This window comes from Mus musculus, chromosome 15, assembly GCF_000001635.26.
Source record: "Mus musculus strain C57BL/6J chromosome 15, GRCm38.p6 C57BL/6J".
NCBI classification, from domain to species: domain Eukaryota; kingdom Metazoa; phylum Chordata; class Mammalia; order Rodentia; family Muridae; genus Mus; species Mus musculus.
In genome coordinates, this window is record NC_000081.6 from 24,717,902 (window position 1) to 24,738,442 (window position 20,541).

The following is a 20,541-nucleotide window of genomic DNA, read 5'->3' on the forward strand; positions in this document are numbered from 1 at the left end:
AGTAAGCATCACAAAACAAGTATTAGTCAAGGCTATGATGGTCAATTGTCAGGTAGGCTCAGATATGTTTTCTCCGAGATCCTTATGTCAACTTTGCTTACCCAGAACCTTAATGCTCGTGAAAAAATAATTTCCTTAGAAGCTCATTCATATTGTTAGCAGAGTTCAACTGTTTGCTACAGGAAAATTGGAATTCTTATAACCAACTTCTTTCTCAGCAAGAAGCAAATATCAGTTTCTTGAGGTCACCTTCGCCCTAAAGCCCTCTTCACATCTTCAAAACCTGGAGTGGCATGCCAAGTCCTTGTCAAATTAAAAATTTTTCTGATGGTGTCTGTCATCAGCTATATGTAAGGATCATGTAATTAGATCAGATGCCATTCAGCTAATCTTGTCCTTGGGGGCTACTCTCCCATGTAGTGACTCAACCATGGAAAGAAAGCCCTTCATATCCAAATGTCCTTGGAATTAGGACTAGAGAAGAAATCCTGCATATTTCACATTTCTTTAAGGTGTTAGTGATATACAGCTACATTTCATTGTCCATAGATCAAACTCTCTCTCCCACCTCCACAAGGAAGACACAGTGTACCAGCTTTGAATACGTGACTAATAAATAATTTCCCCCACTATCCACATACAGTTTTCAATTGGTGAAACTTTTAGTGTGCATTTCCTGGATTTTTAATCCTTGTAATATTTAGAGCATACCTAACATTAATGCTACTTGGTTGAGAAGCAAGGGTTTTAGCAATAAAATTCTATCTTATAGTTTTATTCTTACAAATATTTCTGACATCAGCTGTCTTCACATGGCCTTCCTGTAAGCAGGCATTAAAAAGAACATTGCCTGAAGATATGTCATTGAGGGATGCTCTCAAAGGATTCCACTTCCTGGAAGTAAGACATGGTTGGCAATGACATAATATATAAAGTCCTGGTCCTTAATGGAGTAATAGCTGGAGCTTTGGGAAACCCAGTGAGACCTAAAGGCTGAATGTGTGGGCTAGCCATGAGATAAATAACTACAGTGATGAACAATGTCCAGGAACCATGTGGATGACACAGTAGCTGATAAGGAAAAATACTGCAAAGAGAGTGTTTGATATTGAGAAGGAGAAATTATCTCAATTAGAATATTCTTGAGTTCAATTCTCAAACCTTTATGGTGTATATTAAATGAAATACATTTTAGAGTAAAATGTTTATCTTAAGAGTGAGTACTACCCTTGGTTTCACCAAAAGATATGGTACATATAATAAAAAGATATAACTAAAAATTTTTCTGAGACAAAGTTGGAAGAATTTAAAATAATGCATATAGAGACAGGGAGAAGAGTTCCTCACCCTGGAGTCTGAAACTTCTAGCCAGCTGGAAGTAATAATTCCTGTCCAGTTAATATTTTCATTGGCCATGAAGGGGTGTTACTTACTGGTTTTCTTTCTATAGTCTGCTCATGCTGCTTTTGTATGGAATCTGGGACCACCATCCAAGCGTGGTATCATCTACAATAATCTAGGACCTTTCACATTAAGAAAATACATCACAGGCTTGCCTACAGGGCAATGTGGTAGGGACATTTTCTCAACTCAGGTTCCCTCGTCCCATATTACTCAAGCTGTGTCAACTTGACATACAATTAGACATCATGATGACTTTGGGTAGGGACTCAATTCTTTCTGAAGGCATCACCCGAGAATCTTAAACAAAGCTAGCTGTCAAGTTTGTTTACAGTACAAATATCCTAAAGCTCTTTTTTCCCTGAGAGCTAGCCATTTATCGTTTAGTTTAAAAGTTGCAGGATATTTTTCAGGGACTATCTGGTCATCTTATTTGGGTTTCTAGCTAACCCTTTGAAGATCCTAAGTTGAAATCTCACCTAATTCCTATATACAACAGCAATGATAATAACCTGAGATACATCTCAAGGAGCCCACATGCATACTTTAGTACGTGTCATTTTCAGAGGCCTTCTCTGTCTTAGAGAAGCCCACATCACCATCTTGGGTGTTTCTTCTTTCTTTCTAAGCATCCTTTTTTTCTTAGGCTCCCTGCTGTAATCTTACTAAAATATCCTAAGTAAACCTCTACCCTGTTTTATAAACTGGCTGTTACTGAAATTCTTTTCTGTGTTGAAACCACACTTCCTACTGTGGCCCATGTTGAAGTTTCAAAAAATCACCTTAGATTGATGAACGGGAAAAATGGGAAGCCATGCCTCCCGCCCCTCACCTTTATTCTCCAGAACGAATACAGACATCTTATAATTCTATCTTTTACTGCTTACTGAAAAAATTATCCCTCCTAACTAGATCCTCAACCAATAAATACCACTTTCCAACAAAGTTGAGCATTCATGTTGAAATATAACACAGGAAAGAGTCTGTGCTGGACACCCAAAGCTTAGAAACTTCTCTTCATTTGACCTTGATGAGGTCAAATAAATTTATCTCTTTTGTTCGTTTTTAAATGAAAATATTGGAATAGTTCATCTTCAATGTTCATTCCAAGTCAAAAAAAAATCATAAGCTGGATGGTTGATTTTATTCTCTTTATGAAAAATTTTCTTCCTTGAGCTTACACTTCCCAATCTGTTTTCCACGTGTGTCATCTTCACCACTTGAGCAGCCCTGACTTGAAATACAAGGCCACCCCCAGACAAGCTGTTCCATTCTGCCAAGCTTTCCACTCCCCATGCTGCCTCTAAATGTGCATGTGCTACTTGAATATCCTGAAAAAATATCTATAGCATTCTTGTTTTCAATTAATGTTTAAAAAAAAAACAGTCTACCAACAAACCATATTTATGTAGTATGATATGTGGTAATGTGGACTTCTTTTGGGGAAGGAGGGTTGTTTTGTTATTTGTTGTGTGTTTTGAAACAGCATTGCCCCCCCCCCCAGAGCACAGATTTGTCTTGAGCTAGTGTCTGTCTTCTGCTGAGTTTCCTTGTTGTTGGGATCAGAGGCTGAACGTCTTAAGCGATGAGGCTTTGGAACCTACATTCACTGCGCAACAAAAAACTCAAGACGGTGAGCACACTTTCTGCCTTTAATATTTTTGTTCTTTTTATCTGTGGAAATAACATTTAAACGTGTTTAGTCTAACAATTTAGTAGCTGTAGTTACCCTACTGTGTAGTAGCCTACCAGCACTTCTTCAATTCTAGCTGTGCCATGGTCCCTATTAGCCAACCTACTCCCATCCTCCCTCCCTCTTACCATTACCCTCTTCTCATGACCATTATTGCAGTCTTAGGCTTTGTGTCAGAAGCTTCATAGTTTATATCTAAGAGATGCTATAAAAGGAGAAACTTTGGACGGTAAATGCAAAGGATATATTGGATTTTCATGGCCAAAAATAATCTTTATTTCTAATGACTATTGTGATTCTAGGAATCTTGGTCACAACTTTGTGACTAATGTTGAGGGAATTTGCTGACTCCCAATAAAGAGCTGCCCTGGGCTCTACATGTCAGCATCCCAGTCCTAGACCTAACACCCACATATTCATGGAGATGGCTCTCTGTCATGCTTTGTCCCTTGGATTCCACAGTCAGTCATTTCTCACTTTCTATCATGATTTGGAAAAGGGTCTGTCTTAAAAGGATGAGCTCTTTGTAGAGTTGAACCAGGGGGGCTATTTCAGTGTTCTTTCAACATTGTGCTGATCGACTCAACTTTCACATCTCATGTTTCCAAGGCAGAGACCTTTTTATTTTTATTATATGCTTAGTTTGGAGCTACATTCACTGCTTCAAGAAAAAGGGATCTGTGAGAAAGTCATATCAAGTAATATAAGTCATTATTATTGGAAGAGGGATGATTGGAATGTATGGAGAAAGTCTTGTGGTAGCCTTGCCTGGGATATCAGCACTTAGCCTGAGACAAAAGGACTAAAAGTACAAAAAGTCAAAGTCACCATTGCTGTACACTAGGACTCTATAATCTCACAAATATGTTAATGATTATCCTTTTACTGAACAATGTGATGTGTGTATACATGAGAAAATAATCACTCGGGAAGAAAACAGCATGTTCATTAACTGTCACAGTTACTCTACTCACTCTGTGTAGTGCAAGTTCTTAACATCTGTTCCTCCAGGAAACTTCTATACTCTTGCGGCCCATTAGGTCACTACATTTACTCATTTTACAGATCTATAACATATATATATATATATATATATATATATATATATATATATATATATACATATATATATATATATATATATATATATATATATATATATATACATATATATATGTATTGTGTGTGTAAATTTTGGCCTTTTAATGCAATTCTCTCTGTCCTTGATAAATAACACTCAATTGCCTGAGTTTGCACACTATTTTAAACTTTCTTTATATAAATAAAGTTCACATTGTATAATCTACAGCCACTCATGTTGTGGCAATTGACCAGACCTCTACAAGTATAACATTCAGTTTACATATGTACCAAATTGATTTTATTCAGTCTGTTGACAGACATGGTTATTTCTACTTCTTTCCTGTTGTGCATAATGGTGCAATGAATGTGGGAAAATAGATCTCTTTAAGAAGTTCCGATTTCTCCTCTTTTAGGTACATACTGAGAAGGATTACTGGCCATATGGTATTTTTATTTTTAATCTCTTTAGAAACCACCATAATGCTTCCTACAGTAATCACAGCCATCTACATTCTCAAAGAGATAAGAGATTCCATTTTTCACACTCTTCCCAACCCTTGCTTTTGACACTGCCTTTGAAATAGAAGCAGTCCTAAGAGGTGTGTGTTATAATATCATTATTGTTGATTTAATATGCTTAATTAAAACAATCATTAATTAATCATAACGAACAGCTTTTCACATACAAGTTAAGTACTTTAGTTTCCTCTTTGGAAACAATGTAGGCATTGCATATCTGTTCTTTAAGTTACCCTTTTAATTTTTGTTGTATTAACTCATGTGAATTCATTTATATTTTCAGAATTTGAAATCTTAATCAGACATAAGTTTGTCAAAAAACTTACTGTAATCCTTTATAGCAGGTTTTTATTTTGCTGATTGCTTTATTTGTACAGAATCCCTTTGCTTGAGTGGAACCCCATCTGTTTATATTTACTTTTGTGGCTGAACTTTTAGTGTTCTATCAAAGGAAATCACTGTCAAGTTCAGTGTTGAATATTTTCCTCCCTGGGTTTTAAGGACATAATATTATATTCAGTGCTTTTACATATTTCAACTTGATTTTTGTGTAATTTAAGATCTATGACTGGTTATTTGTAGAGAACAACTGACCCAGAAGTACCATTTCAATGTGTCATATCTACTATACAACTAAGGACAATGAACAACACTGAAGAGAGGTATGATGAGAGTCAAGGAACCAGTATGTCTGATGGGAAACACTATCTCCAATACTCTATGAGTTATGACCCAGAAGCCATATCAATGAAATCTCAATACATCAATGGAATCTCAATATATGGTTGCCTAATTTTGAATAATAACACATGTTAACATCTCAAACCTCATCACAGATTAAGATCTACGAGCTCTATGGAGAATCAGAATCAGTCTTCTCCAGGGAACATCCCAAGATGTCTTATACGCCGTGTGTGTGTGCGTGTGTGTGTGTGTGTGTGTGTGTGTGTGTTGCCCAAGAAAAGGCTCTACTTTATTGATGACACATTGACAATCTCAGCTGATTTTTCAGCTCCAGAAGAACAAACTTTAAATATTTTTAACTCAAGATAGGATCTAAAGACTGAGTCTTTACTTCCCTCTGGCACTTCACAAACCACATCTCTATTATCTCTTTCTGTATTATCTACACTGATTGCAGAATCCTTTAAAATAACATTGAAAAGATCAGAATGATTAAAAAGGCTATTTCTCAGGAGAAGGGAAGGCTGGTTGTGGGGCTGGAACTACTGATGGATTGAAATCAGGGGCTGATCCTGAGGGGCAGGAGCAGCAGGGCAGATATAGGACAGACCCAAATTGATAACAGGAGGTGACAGGACCATTCTCTAAATAGGTAGGCCCACTTAGCAAGCAGGAGATTACTGAAAGATACTCTGTATCTACAGACATACAGGTTCCACAGCTGCTATCAGGTGTGCTGGCAGGACTGCTGCTGCCACATCTATCTGGACCTACGAATGCATCATGGAAACATCTGGTGGTTTTGTGCTCTCCAGCTCTGGTGCACAAGTGGATCTGGCTCCAGATTTGCTATTTTTCCTGCCGATTTATACCCATTCAATCTCTAGATAGGAGGATGTGTGTCTCCCCAGATCTGAGTCTTCCTCATCTTTGGATGGTGAATCCTTGGCCTGTTCTTCCTGCAACTGGGTCAGGAGCCTATTGACACGGACAATAAGATCTGAGTGTGACACGTAAGCCTTCAGGTATTTCAGAGTGAGCAAATCTGTGGACTCACAAAAGTCCTCAGGGCTCTTGTCCATCCACGTATCCAGGAAGCTACAGAGCGCGTTCTTTACTTGTTCATACTCTTCAGAATAAAGGCAGAAGAATGCATACCTCACGAACAGCAGGTCCAGTACCTGGAGCCGGGTGGCAAATCTTCAGTATTTGGAAAGAAAGGCAGGGACAAAGAAGGGGTCCCCTCCTGCAGAGAAGGCACCAGGTTGTTCACCAGCTTCACCACAGTCTCTGCACTGATGTGACTCTCAGATCCTGAGGGTCAGAAGCATTCTCACCCTGGTCTGGGCATTGCCGGTTTTGGCGACCCTTGGTCAAGATTTCTCTCTTTCAGGTAAATGGCCACAGGCGTTGACAACAAGAGTGAACCCTGTACTTCCAGACACCATCGTGGCCTTCCCTATGTCTTTTTTGAGGCCTTAGCCTCCAAGTAGTATGAAGACAGCAAGAGAAACACGCTGCCCTCTCTAGTGCCTCTGACAAGTGAGCCTGCAGGCCTTGCTCTAACCAGTGGGGGTCGCCTGGATACCAAGGTTCTTCATTGTTAGGTCATCCTCAAGAGGGTGGTTCCATTACTGTCCTTTCTTCAACAGGACTTTCTTAAAGGGCTCCTTGATCCCCTTTCATTTCCCAGGAGCACAAATCAACACAGGTACACATGTGCTTCCCATTCCACCAGTCCCAGAGATTTTTGGATATAAGCAGTACCTCAGCTTTGCAATCTGGGTCCCTACTGTTGAACTGAGTCTGTAACCCTAATTATAATCGCAGACCTAATTGGCCCAATCTACCACAAACCCTAGCCATGTGTCCTTGCTTTTCTTTTATTGGATATTTTCTTTATTTATATTTCTAATGTTATCCCCTTTCCCAGTTTCCCCTCCAGAAACCACCCCCATCCCACCCCCTCCCTGCCTCTATAAGGGTGCTCCCCTACCCACCCACCCACTCCTGCCTTCCTGCCCTGGCATTCCCCTACACTGAGGCATCGAACCCCCACAGGACCAAGGGCTGCTCCTCCCACTGATGTCCAACAAGGCCATCCTCTGCCACAGACACAACCGGAGCCCTTGGTCCCTCCATGTGTACTCTTTGGTTTGTGGTCCAGTCCCCGGGAGCTCCAGGGGGGTCTGACTGGTTGACACTGTTGCTTTCTCCCCCGAACCCCATGGGGCTTGCAGCATCCTTAACTTCTAAGCTCCCATGAACAGCCCACTGGGCTCTGAGTATTCAATAACCTTTTCAAATCAAAATTCAAATGCTACCAACCACCCCCCCCCAAAAAAAAGAAAAAGCACGTGGTCAGGTCTGTCACAGTGACATCAAACTTCTGGTATGAATTTCTATCCTTATTAGGTTTCTATGCTGTGAGAGAGACCATCACCAAACACAAATTGCGGAGGAAAGATTTGTGAGGCTTATATATCCTAGGTCATAGTCAGTTGAGGCAGGATCTTGAGCTGAGATAAAAGCCATTAATGAGTGCTGCTTACTAGCTAGTTGCCCATGGTTTGCTCAACCTGCTTTTTTATACCATTCATCAAAAACTGCCCAACAATTCCTCACCTGGGGTGGTATCACTTTCCGTCAGCTGGGCCTTCACACAAATCGTTTAGTAAGAGAATTCCCTTTTTGAGGTTCTCACTGAAAATGAGTTAATGAGAAATACAGTTTAAATCAACACACATATGGAATGTGCAAGATCTATATCTGAAGGAACTGCATGTTGACGGTCACTCAGTTATTTAAGAAGCCGGAAATCACAGTCTGTGAAAACTACAGCTCTAGACACCAGAAAATGTAGATCCAAGTTCTGACTTTGCCTCTTGAATGTGCCCAGCTTTAGTAAATTTCCAGAGTATATACTTAATTTCCACACTGTTGGAAAATAATGTTGCCTATAGAGATTATCATAATTTTGAAGGATTAAAAGCACTCAATATGCACTTTTGTCAGACAAATAAAGAGCCTAATATCAACTAAGAAATTACTAGAAATTACTTATTCATTTGTACATTGTATATATTCCATATATCATTTATAATAGCACGTGCCATAAAGCAGCTACTGTCATAAATAACTAGATTTTTGAGTTAGGGAAATAAAACTAAGGGTTTTAACTAAATGACATCACAGTCTGTGTTCTTAACCACAAATTAAATCATTACAATGCTTAAACTATTTTACTAACTTAATATGATTACATTTTACATGTTAAGCATAAGTAATTCAAATTAAAATACATATTCTAATAAAATAATAATAAATAGACTTTATCATATTTGATGAGGGGGTTTGATGAAAAGGTTTATTTGTGCATTGTGAAGTCCCGAGTCTCCAGGTGACTAATGTTCAGATGGATCAAGTGAGATCAGGCAGGAACTGCAAAGTCTAGTCATGGTGTTGGGTTCCCATGTAAGGAAATGTTGTTTTTCTCTAAAAATGATTTGTACAATCTACATGTACATTTGAAATCTACATGTATTGTGTATTAGATACTCACAGGGTGATAAATTTTAACTTCTCTTCGTAATTATTTGGCAGTATCAAGTTTTATTTGCTGATAGTTACTGATACATATACTAGCAATTTAAAAGTTTATTTTTATCACAAAAGGATTAATTTCAACATAATTCTTACCACTTCACAGACTCAATTAGAATTGTTATGTTGGTCACGACAAAAATAAGTTTGTAATGCAATAACAATAGCTATATGAGGAAAGTCATTATTGTTCCTAATGAAAAACAATAAAATTAAAATAATTCTTAAATCTTCTATTCTTTTATGAAGCACATTACTGAACATTTAGAAAGAGGTGAACACTTTTATAGAAAACACTGGAAAAAATAAAATTTCCACATGATTATGACTAAATAATGCTGTTATAATTTTTATTTTAAGGTGAGTATTTTTATAGACACTTGCTGTTATTGCAGTCCACGGAAAAACATCAGCACCAAGGTATATTATGTTTTTACTTCAATGGCATAAAGTTAATCCATTACAGATTTGTTATACCCTCTTGACCCACAGTCAGAATGATTACACCATAAGAGAAACACTAACTAACTTGAAGCTTTCAGCTCCTACTGCTATCAGCAGGGTTATTCAGCTGTAAGCATTCCACTGCTGGCCAAGAGCCTTACCTTAGACCCAGTGCTAGATCATGCTGTTTACTATTTTTTTAATTAGGTATTTTCCTCATTTACATTTCCCAATGCTATCCCAAAAGTCCCCCATACCCGCCCACCCACTCCTCCTTTTTGGCCCTGGCGTTCCCCTGTACTGGGGCATATAAAGTTTGCAAGTCCAATGGGCTGCTCTTTCCAGTGATGGCCAACTAGGCCATCTTTTGATACATATGCAGCTAGAGTCAAGAGCTCCGGGGTACTGGTTAGTTCATATTGCTGTTCCACCTATAGGGTTGCAGTTCCCTTTAGCTCCTTGGGTAATTTCTCTAGCTCCTCCATTGGGGGCCCTGTGATGCATCCAATAGCTGACTGTGAGCATCCACTTCTGTGTTTGCTAGGCCCCGGCATAGTCTCACAAGAGACAGCTATATCTGGGTCCTTTCAGCAAAATCTTGCTAGTGTATGCAATGGTGTCAGTCTTTGGAAGCTGATTATGGGATGGATCCCTGGATATGGCAATCACAGGATGGTCCATCCTTTCATCACAGCTCCAAATTTTGTCTCTGTAACTCCTTCCATGGGTGTTTTGTTTCCAATTCTAAGAAGCGGCAAAGTGTCCATACTTTGGTCTTTGTTCTTCTTGAGTTTCATGCGTTTAGCAAATTGTATCTTATATCTTGGGTATCCTAAGTTTCTGGACTAATATCCACTTATCAGTGAGTACATGTTGTGTGAGTTGCTTTGTGATTGGGTTACCTAACTCAGGATGATGCCCTCCAGGTCCATCCATTTGGTTAGGAATTTCATAAATTCATTCTTTTTAATAGCAGAGTAGTACTCCATTGTGTAAATGTACCACATTTTCTGTATCCATTCCTCTGTTGAGGGGCATCTGGGTTCTTTCCAGCTTCTGGTGATTATAAATAAGGCTGCTATGAACATAGTGGAGCATGTGTCCTTCTTACCGGTTGGGGCCTCTTCTGGATATATGCCCAGGAAAGGTATTGCGGGATCCTCCAGTAGTACTGTGTCCAATTTTCTGAGGAACTGCCAGACTGATTTCCAAAGTGGTTGTACAAGCTTGCAATCCCACCAACAATGGAGGAGTGTTCCTCTTTCTCCACATCCTCACCAGCATCTTCTGTCACCTGAGTTTTTGATCTTACCCATTCTGACTGGTGTGAGATGGAATCTCAGGGTTGTTTTGATTTGCATTTCCCTGATGATTAAGGATGCTGAACATTTTTTCAGGTGCTTCTCTGCCATTTGGTATTCCTCAGGTGAGAATTCTTTGTTCAGTTCTAAGCCCCATTTTTAATGGGGTTATTTGATTTTATGGAGTTCACCTTCTTGAGTTCTTTATATATATTGATATTAGTCCCCTATCCAATTTGGGATAGGTAAAGAACCTTTCCCAATCTGTTGGTGATCTTTTTGTCTTATTGACCGTGTGTTTTGCCTTGCAGAAGCTCTGCAATTTTATGAGGTCCCATTTATCAATTCTCAATCTTACAGCACAAGCCATTGCTGTTCTATTCAGGAATTCTTCCCCTGTACCCATATTTTTGAGGCTTTTCCCTACTTTCTCCTCTATAGTTTCAGTGTCTCTGGTTTTATTTGGAGTTCCTTAATCCACTTAGATTTGACCTTAGTACAAGGAGATAGAAATGGATCAATTCTCAATCTTCTACATGATAACAGCCAGTTGTGCCATCACCATTGGTTGAAAATGCTGTCTTTTTTCCACTGGATGGTTTTAGCTCCCTTGTCAAAGATCAAGTGACCATAGGTGTGTAGGTTCATCTCTGGGTCTTCAATTCTGTTCCATTATTGGTCTACTTGTCTGTCACTATACCAGTACCATGCAGTTTTTATTACAGTTGCTCTGTAGTACAGCTTTAGTTCAGGCATGGTGATTCCACCAGAGGTTTTTTATCCTTGAGAAGAGTTTTTGCTATCCTAGGTTTTTTTTTATTCCAGATGAATCTGCCGATTGCCCTTTCTAATTCGTTGAAGAATTGAGTTGGAATTTTGATGGGGATTGCATTGAATCTGTAGATTGCTTTTGGCAAGATAGCCATTTTTACTATATTGATCCTGCCAATCCATGAGCATGGGAGATCTTTCCATCTTCCTTAGTTAGAGTCACGACAAGGTATTTTATATTATTTGTGACTATTGAGAAGGGTGTTGTTTCACTATTTTCATTCTCAGCCTGTTTATCCTTTGTGTACAGAAAGGCCATTGAGTTGTTTGAGTTAACTTTATATCCAGCTACTTCACTGAAGCTGTTTATCATGCTTAGGAGTTTTCTGGTGGAATTTTTAGGGTCACTTATATATACTATCATATCATCTTCAAAAAGTGATATTTTGACTTCTTCCTCTCCAATTTGTATCCCCTTGATCTCCTTTTGTTGTCTAATTGCTCTGGCTAGGACTTCAAGTACAATGTTGAATAGGTATAGAGAGAGTGCACAGCCTTGTCTAGTCCCTGATTTTAGTGGGATTGCTTCCAGCCTTTCACCATTTACTTTGATGTTGGCTACTGGTTTGCTGTAGATTGCTTTTATCATGTTTAGGTATGGGCCTTGAATTCCTGATCTTTCCAAGACTTTTACCATGAATGGGTGTTGGATTTTGTCAAATGCTTTCTCAGCATCTAACGAGATGATCATGTGGTTTTTGTCTTAGAGTTTGTTTATATACTGGATTACATTGATGGATTTCCATATATTGAACCATCCCTGCATCTCTGGGATGAAACCTACTTGGTCAGGATGGATGATTGTTTTGATGTTTCTTGGATTTAGTTAGCAAGAACTTTATTGAGGATTTTTGCATCAATATTTATAAGGGAAATTGGTCTGAAGTTCTCTATCTTTGTTGGGTCTTTTTGTGGTTTAGGTATCAGAGTAATTGTGGCGTCATAGAATGAGTTGCGTAGAGTACCTTCTGTTTCTATTTTGTGGAATAGTTTGTGAAGAACTGGGATTAGATCTTCTTTGAAGGTCTGATAGAACTCTGCACTAAACTCATCTGCTCCTGGGCTTTTTTTGGTTGGAAGACTATTAATGACTGCTTCTATTTCTTTCGGGGATATAGGGGTGTTTGCATCATTAACCTGATCTTGATTCAACTTTGGTACCTGGTATCTGTCTAGAAACTTCTCCATTTCATCCAGGTTCTCCAGTTTTGTTGAGTATAGCCTTTTGTAGAAGGATCTTATCGTGTTTTGGATTTCTTCAGGATCTGTTGTTATGTCTCCCTTTTCATTTCTGATTTTGTTAATTAGAATGCTTTCCCTGTGCCCTCTAGTGAGTCTGGCTAAGGGTTTTTCTATCTTGTTGATTTTCTCAAGGAACCAGCTCCTCATTTGGTTGATTCTTTGAATAGTTCTTCTTGTTTCCACTTGGTTGATTTTGCCCCTGAGTTTGATTATTTCCTGCTGTCTACTTCTCTTGGGTGAATTTGCTTCCTTTTGTTCTGTAGCTTTTAGGTGTGTTGTCAAGCTGCTAGTGTGTGCTCTCTCTAGATTCTTTTTGGAGGCACTCAGAGCTATGAGTTTCCCTCTTAGAAATGCTTTCTTTGTGTCCCATAAGTTTGGGTATGTTGTGTCTTCATTTTCATTAAACTCTAAAAAGTCTTTAATTTCTTTCTTTATTCCTTCCTTGACCAAGGTATTGCTGAGAAGAGTGTTGTTCAGTTTCCACGTGAATGTTGGCTTTCTATTATTTATTTTGTTATTGAAGATCAACCTTAGTCCATGGTGATCTGATAGGATGCATGGGACAATTTCAATACTTTTGTATCTGTTGAGGCTTGTTTTGTGACCAATTATGTGGTCAGTTTTTGAGAAGGTACCATGAGGTGCTGAGAAGAAGGTATATCCTTTTGTTTTAGGATAAAATGTTCTGTAGATATCTGTCAGATCCATTTGTTTCATAACTTCTGTTAGTTTCACTGTGTCCCTGTTTAGTTTCTGTTTCCATGATCTGTCCATTGGTGAGAGTGGTGTGTTGAAGTCTCCCACTATTATTGTGTGAGTTGCAATGTGTGCTTTGAGCTTTACTAAAGTTTCTTTAATGAATGTGGCTGCCCTTGTATTTGGAGCATAGATATTCAGTATTGATAGTTCCTCTTGGAGGATTTTACCTTTGATGAGTATGAAATGCCCCTCCTTGTCTTTTTTGATGACTTTGGGTTGGAAGTCAATTTTATTAGATATTAGAATTGCTACTCCAGCTTGTTCCTTCAGACCATTTGCTTGGAAAATTATTTTCCAGCCTTTCATTCTGAGGTAGTGACTATCTTTTTCTCTGAGATGAGTTTCCTGTAAGGGGCAAAAGGTTGGGTCTTGTTTGTGTAGCCAGTTTGTTAGTCTATGTCATTTTATTGGGGAGTTGAGTCCATTGATATTAAGAGATATTAAGGAAAAGTAATTGTTGCTTCCTGTTACTTTTGTTTTTAAAGCTGGCATTCTGTTCTTGTGGCTGTCTTCTTTTAGATTTGTTGAGGGATTACCTTCTTGTTTTTTCTAGGATGTGGTTCCCATCCTTGTATTGATTTTTTTCTGTTATTATCCTTTGATGCGCTGTATTCGTGGAAAGATAATGTGTGAATTTGGTTTTGTTGTGGAATACTTTTGTTTCTCCGTCTATGGTAATTGAGAGTTTGGCTGGGTATAGCAGCCTGGGCTGGAATTTGTGTTCTCTTAGTGTCTGTATAACATCTGTCCAGGCTCTTCCGGCTTTCATAGTCTCTGGTGAAAAATCTGGTGTAATTCTGATAGGCTTGCCTTTATATGTTACTTGACCTTTTTCCCTTACTGCTTTTAGTATTCTATCTTTATTTAGTGCATTTGATGTTCTGATTATTATGTGTCGGGAGGAATTTCTTTTCTGGTCCAGTCTATTTGGAGTTCTGTAGGCTTCTTGTATGTTCATGTATATCTCTTTCTTTAGTTTTGGGAAGTTTTCTTCTATAATTTTGTTGAAGATATTTGCTGGTCCTTTGAGTTGAAAATCTTGATTCTCATCCACTCCTATTATCTGTAGGTTTGGTCTTCTCATTGTGTCCTGGATTTCCTGGATGTTTTGAGTTAGGATCTTTTTGCATTTTCCATTTTCTTTGATTGTTGTGCCGATGTTCTCTATGGAATCTTCTGCACCTGAGATTCTCTCTTCCATCTCTTGTATTCTGTTGCTGATGCTCGAATCTATGGTTCCAGATTTCTTTCCTAGGGTTTCTATCTCCAGTGTTGCCTCACTTTGGGTTTTCTTTATTGTGTCTACTTCCCTTTTTATGTCTAGTACGGTTTTGTTCATTTCCATCACCTGTTTGGATGTGTTTTCCTGTTTTTCTTTAAGGACTTCTACCTGTTTGGTTGTGTTTTCCTGTTTTTCTTTAAGGACTTGTAACTCTTTAGCAGAGTTCTCCTGTATTTTTTTAAGTGAGTTATTAAAGTCCTTCTTGATGTCCTCTACCATCATCATGAGATATCCTTTTAAGTTCAGGTCTAGATTTTCAGGTGTTTTTGGGTGCCCTGGACTGGGTGAAGTGGGAGTGCTGGGTTCTGATGATGGTGAGTGGTCTTTGTTTCTGTTAGTAAGATTCTTACGTTTACCTTTTGCCATCTGATAATCCCTGGAGTTAGTTGTTATAGTTGTCTCTGTTTAGAGATTGTTCCTCTGGTGATTCTGTTACCCTCTATCAGCAGACCTGGGAGACTAGTTCTATCCAATGTGTTTCAGTGGTCAGAGCAGTCTCTGCAGGCAAGGTCACCTCTTATAGGGAAGTTGCACAATTATCTGGTGTTTGGACCTCCTCCTGGCTGAAGATGAAGGGCCAAAACAGAACCTTTCCCAGAAGCTGTGTTGCTTTGGCCCGTCCCAGAATCTGTTAATTTCAGTAGTCCATACTCTCACCTGTGCAGACTACTTTCTGAGGTGTCCCGGAACCAAAATGGCTCCTGCGGATCCTGAGGCTAGGGTCTCCCCGGCCAGGCGGACACCTGACCTCTGGCTGGGAAGGTGGCCGGATGTCTGAAGCCCAAAAATGGTGCTGCCTCAGAAGCTCTGTGGCTCTCGCCTGTCCCAGAAGCTGTTAGCTTCTGTGGTCCACACTCTCGTCTGTGCAGACAACTTTCTGTGGAGTCCATGCTGTTTACTTGATCCTGGAAACAAACCTGTACTGTACCAATCTAGGAACTTTAACATGCTGCCTTTTTAATTATCTAACGTTTGCACATAATATACTGCTAAGGTTCCACATCCATAAAGAGCAGTTCCTGTATTTTCTGCTATTCAGTGTGTTTGTGTGCATGAGTGTGTGAGAGTATGTACTTAATTTCTTTTCTAAATATCAGTGATGTATAATGGAACATATTTAATTTGTCACAGTACTTTGAAACTGCTCATCAACTTAAATCTATTCATCGTGGTGTGGCCAAAATCCCCATATTTTTAGCATTTTATAATCTTCCAATTTTCTCAGGTGATATGAGTGTGGGTCATTTTCATATTATTGCCATCACAGCCTTCTCTTCTCTTGATTTTCATAAAATAATAAATGTAAAATATGATTAAGCATATTCCAACACCTTAACAGCAATCTTCAAGGTACTCATGACCTTGAGAACCAACATGTGGAGATATAACTATAGATGCTATCATCTTTCAACATACATCTAACATGCATTAGAGGTACATCATAGAATACTGAGAGCTCAGGGAAGACATCAATAAAGCTTTCAAAACTTTTCTGTCCCAAGATGGGATAAATTGAACATGAATTTGATGAGTATTATAGAAAGATACCACAGCCTAGGTCAAGATCCAAGGCATATTAAAATGGTTTCAGTGAAAATGTTTAGAATCCTATTGTTCACCTTAACAGTAAAAGCCATTGTGTGAAAATTACATACAAGTGTTGATGTCTGTATGATACTTAAGAGAACACAGCATAGACATGTGAATAAGGCCACATGGCTGCCCTTCTGTGGCTTTATAGGACTTCAATTTTTCCCTCCATCTTTGGTTTTGTTTGTCCCATTTTCTGTTGCCTTCTTCCTCATTACTGTGCCAAGCAGCCAACACATCTTTGTGTTTACAATGCTAATAGTTTTTGTTGTTTTTTATAAAAAATAATAATAAGGAGATAAGGGGTATGTCAGGTGGATGTGTGATAAGGTGTGGGGGAAGTGGGTGCCTCTGTGGACACATGCTTGAGGGACCAGCCACATGTATGGTATAGTATAGAATAGAGTTTATTCAGGGCATGAGGGAGAATTGAGGGAGTAGAGAAAGAGAAAGGTAGAGAGAAAAGAGAGAGACAGAGACAGAGAGACAGAGACAGAAAGACAGAGGGAATAGAGGAGTAGAGGCTGGCCATGAGCAACTGGAGAGAGAGGGAGGAGGGGAATGGGGAGAGAGGAGGAGAGGGCAAGAGGAAAGAGCAAGAAAGCAAGAGAGAGAGGAGGGGGCAAACAGCCCCTTTTATAGTGAGTCAGGCACACCTGGCTATTGCCAGGTAACTATAGGGCAGAGCCTAGACTAAATGCCAACAGTTGTGTTTTTATTTGTCTTATTGTGAAATTTAAATAAGAGAGTAATTTTCTTTTGTGAGTAAACTAGGAAATGAGTCAACTCCTTTTGACTCATTGAAACTTTTCACTGCTTCCCAAATGAGCCTCTGGTCCTAGGAATCTCCCAGATACTAAATGTTATGACATCCTCCGTGGGATCACATGGAGATGCTTACTATGTGAAATAATTCTGAGTATATTTATTGAGTCCTAGTAAATATGATTTAAATTGTATTTTCCCTACTTGGCTTCTTACTTTGCAAGAAGCAAAGTGATATATTGCACACACATAGGCTGTCTTAGAGGTTTGTAATCTAAACATGTACCAATTTATTAACTTATTTGAAAATCAATTTTTTACAAATTGTTTGCATTGCTTATTCATTTAAATTTACAGTGATATGAGATATTCCACATCTCACCCCTCAGTGTTTTGTTTGCAAGACATGGAAACTGCTTATACTTAGTAACACAGAACTGCTTGGAAAGCACAAAGGACACAAAGAATAAGCTTCCAGAAACAAATCCCTAATGGATGAACAAAACTCTCTGACTAAGAAATAACTGCTATAGCCAAGTATCAGAAGCTATGAGCCATATAAAAATCATCAACTTCAGTCCAGATTTGTTTAATCTTTTATTTATTTATTCATTTTTTTACACTCCAGATTTTATTCCCCTCCCAGTCCACCCTTTGACTGTTCCACATCCCATACCTCGACCCCACACCCCTCTTTCCACATGGATGTCCCCACCACCCACTCCCTACCCAACCAGACCTCTAAACTCCCTGGGGCCTCCAGTATCTTGAGGGTTAGGTACATCTTCTCTGACTGAACCCAGACCCAGCAGTCCTCTGCTGTATGTGTGTTGGGGGCCTCATCAGCTGGTTTATGCTGCCTGGTTGGTGGTCCAGTGTCTGAGAGAGCTCAGGGTCCAGGCTAATTGAGACTGCTGGTCCTCCTACAGGGTCATCCTCCTTCTCAGCTTCTTCCAGCTTTTCCCTAATTAAATCACAGGGGTCAGCTGCTTCTGTCCATTGGTTAAGTGCAAATATCTGCATCTGACTCTTTCAGTTGCTTGTTGGGTCTCTCAAGAGGACAGTCATGATAGGTCCATTTTGGTGAGTGCTCGATAGCCTCAGTAATAGTGTCAGGTCTAGGGACCTCCCCTTGAGCTGGATCCCACTTTGGGCCTGTCACTGAACCTTCTTTTCCTCAGGCTCCTCTCCATTTCCATCCCTGCAGTTCTTTCAGACAGGAACAATTATGGGTCAGAGTTTTTACTGTGGGATGGCAACCCCCTCCCTCAGATTTTTTTTTCTTTTCTGACAATTTTGCCCACCTCAGCACTTAAATCCTCAACTTGTTTTCCAGGCATGCTACCTTGTAGCTTCACTGCTGCCAGTGTCTGCCTTCTGAGAGCTCTGCAGTTTCTTTTTCCTGTCACCAGCTCCGTAGTTAAAATGTGACAGTGCATTGATTAACAGAGATTAAAGTAAGTGCCTTTGGTTGGGCTAAAAGAATGATGAGCAGGTGGGAAAGCTTTGTCTTGCTTTCCTAGTTACTGTATAGAAAGGCAGCCATTAACCCCAAAGTAGTCTATAACTAGAGAATTTCTTCATGGTAACAAGTTGTCAGAAACTGACTGGCAAGGTCTTCCACACACAGAATCTTCTCTATCAGCATTTTGAATACTAGTTGAATAAATTTGTACAAGTTTACATAATAATATATAGAGCAAGGGAGATTTATTTGAATGTAGAATTTATATTCTCTGACAGTTAGTGCCTTAGTTATCCATGGGCTTGCAGTACTTTGCCGAACAGACACCATTGTTCCTGGGGTTTGAAGGCACATCCTTAAAGGTTCACAAAGTCTGATTTCCCAAAATATTTTATCTCTGTATCTTACTGTGTAGATGCAAGAACAGCACTGAATATAACCTTTGCCAGTGATCATGGTCAAGATGGAAGAACCAGCCTGAACCAGTAATCCTTGTCGCCTGCCTTCCTAGTGGCTACTAATATGGGGCAGATTCACAGGATACACCGTTAATTAGGTAGACACATTTGTTTGAATAAATCTTCACTCCTGAGTTCATGTGGCTTAAACATTGACTATGAAGAAATGTTAAGTTGGCCTAAATCCCATTAGTTATGTCCCAAGGTACATGGTAGCTTTAAGACTAAGCATATACGTAATTGATATTTATTCTGGAATAGAGGATATTTTTAATAGAACAACATATACTTTGAAAGAAAAATGTCAAAGTACAGTAATTCATTCTGGTTATTTTTATTGTAGATATTTTCACAAAAATAATGAAATTTTGTGGGAGGTAGTTTGTTTGTTTGTTTGTTTGTTTGTTTGTTTCAAAGATAATAACTGGTATTTGGAGCCAATGAAAATGTTAAAAAAATTGGAGTGAAAATTAGATATACAGAAAATTGCATACTCTAGTGCAAGAGAGCTCAAAAGACATAACGGACATGATTATTTGATCCTGTTCCATGAAAAATACTCAATATCTCCACAAACCAATATTTCATGTATATGTGTATATATATATATATACACTCATTTTCTATAGCTTTTCTTCCTTATTCAGGGGAACATTTAGAAGTAACATAAGAAGTAACCATAATCATCTTCGGTGTAGGGGCAAAATGTCACTACCCAGAAGGCACTAGCCTCTACTTTCTCCATGTTACATATCTGTACAAAGTTTAGTTCTATTGTTACACTCCAAACAAAACAATACAGAAATGATGGCATCCATTATTGGGTCTGCTGAAAATATCTGAAAAAATACATCTCATTTTAATCTTTGAATTATTACTTATGTCATGGGTTATACAAGAGGTTCTTTAGAATCCTTTAAACACAGTAGTATATGCAATTTTCTGTAACTCTGATTTTCATGCCAATTTTTAATGCTTTCATTGGCTCTACAATGTCAATTATATCTTTTAAGGAAGCAAACAAACAAAATACCCAACTATTTCATTATTTTTGTGAAAACATCCACACTAAAAAATAACCAGAATAAAATTTTAAGGTGATTTAATAAATAGTTTAAATTGTCTTAATTTCTAAAGTACTACTGATCTATGTTGCTTTTATTTTAAAATGAATTTTGTGTTTTCAGTATTTTTCAATGGTTGAAGTATTTCCTGAGAACAGAGCTTTTAACAATAATTCCAGTGAACTACTTCCTTCCTTATGACGCATCCTTTCTTGCTTTCAGACAGCTCTTCTGGGTCATTAAGTGACTCCCTTCTAGGTCCTTTTCTCTAGCCCAGACTTCTTTTAGGAAGTCATGATGTAGGATATGTATCTCACGGTGAACGTCTCAGACTTGAAGGCTCTGCTTTGGTGTCCT

General features: G+C 38.7%; 1 long non-coding RNA gene and 1 pseudogene across 1 annotated transcript; one reads left to right on the forward strand and one right to left on the reverse strand.

The window, feature by feature from the left end:
* Positions 1 to 5,841: 5,841 nt before the first annotated feature.
* Positions 5,842 to 6,985, reverse strand: Gm2803 (annotated as a pseudogene).
* A 30-nt stretch (positions 6,986 to 7,015) lies between these two features.
* On the forward strand, positions 7,016 to 19,294 carry Gm35827. Its single transcript, XR_383853.2, has 4 exons — positions 7,016 to 7,091; positions 9,344 to 9,403; positions 18,534 to 18,654; positions 19,078 to 19,294. It is a non-coding gene; the product is annotated as a predicted gene, 35827 (long non-coding RNA).
* The last annotated feature ends 1,247 nt before the right edge of the window (positions 19,295 to 20,541 follow it).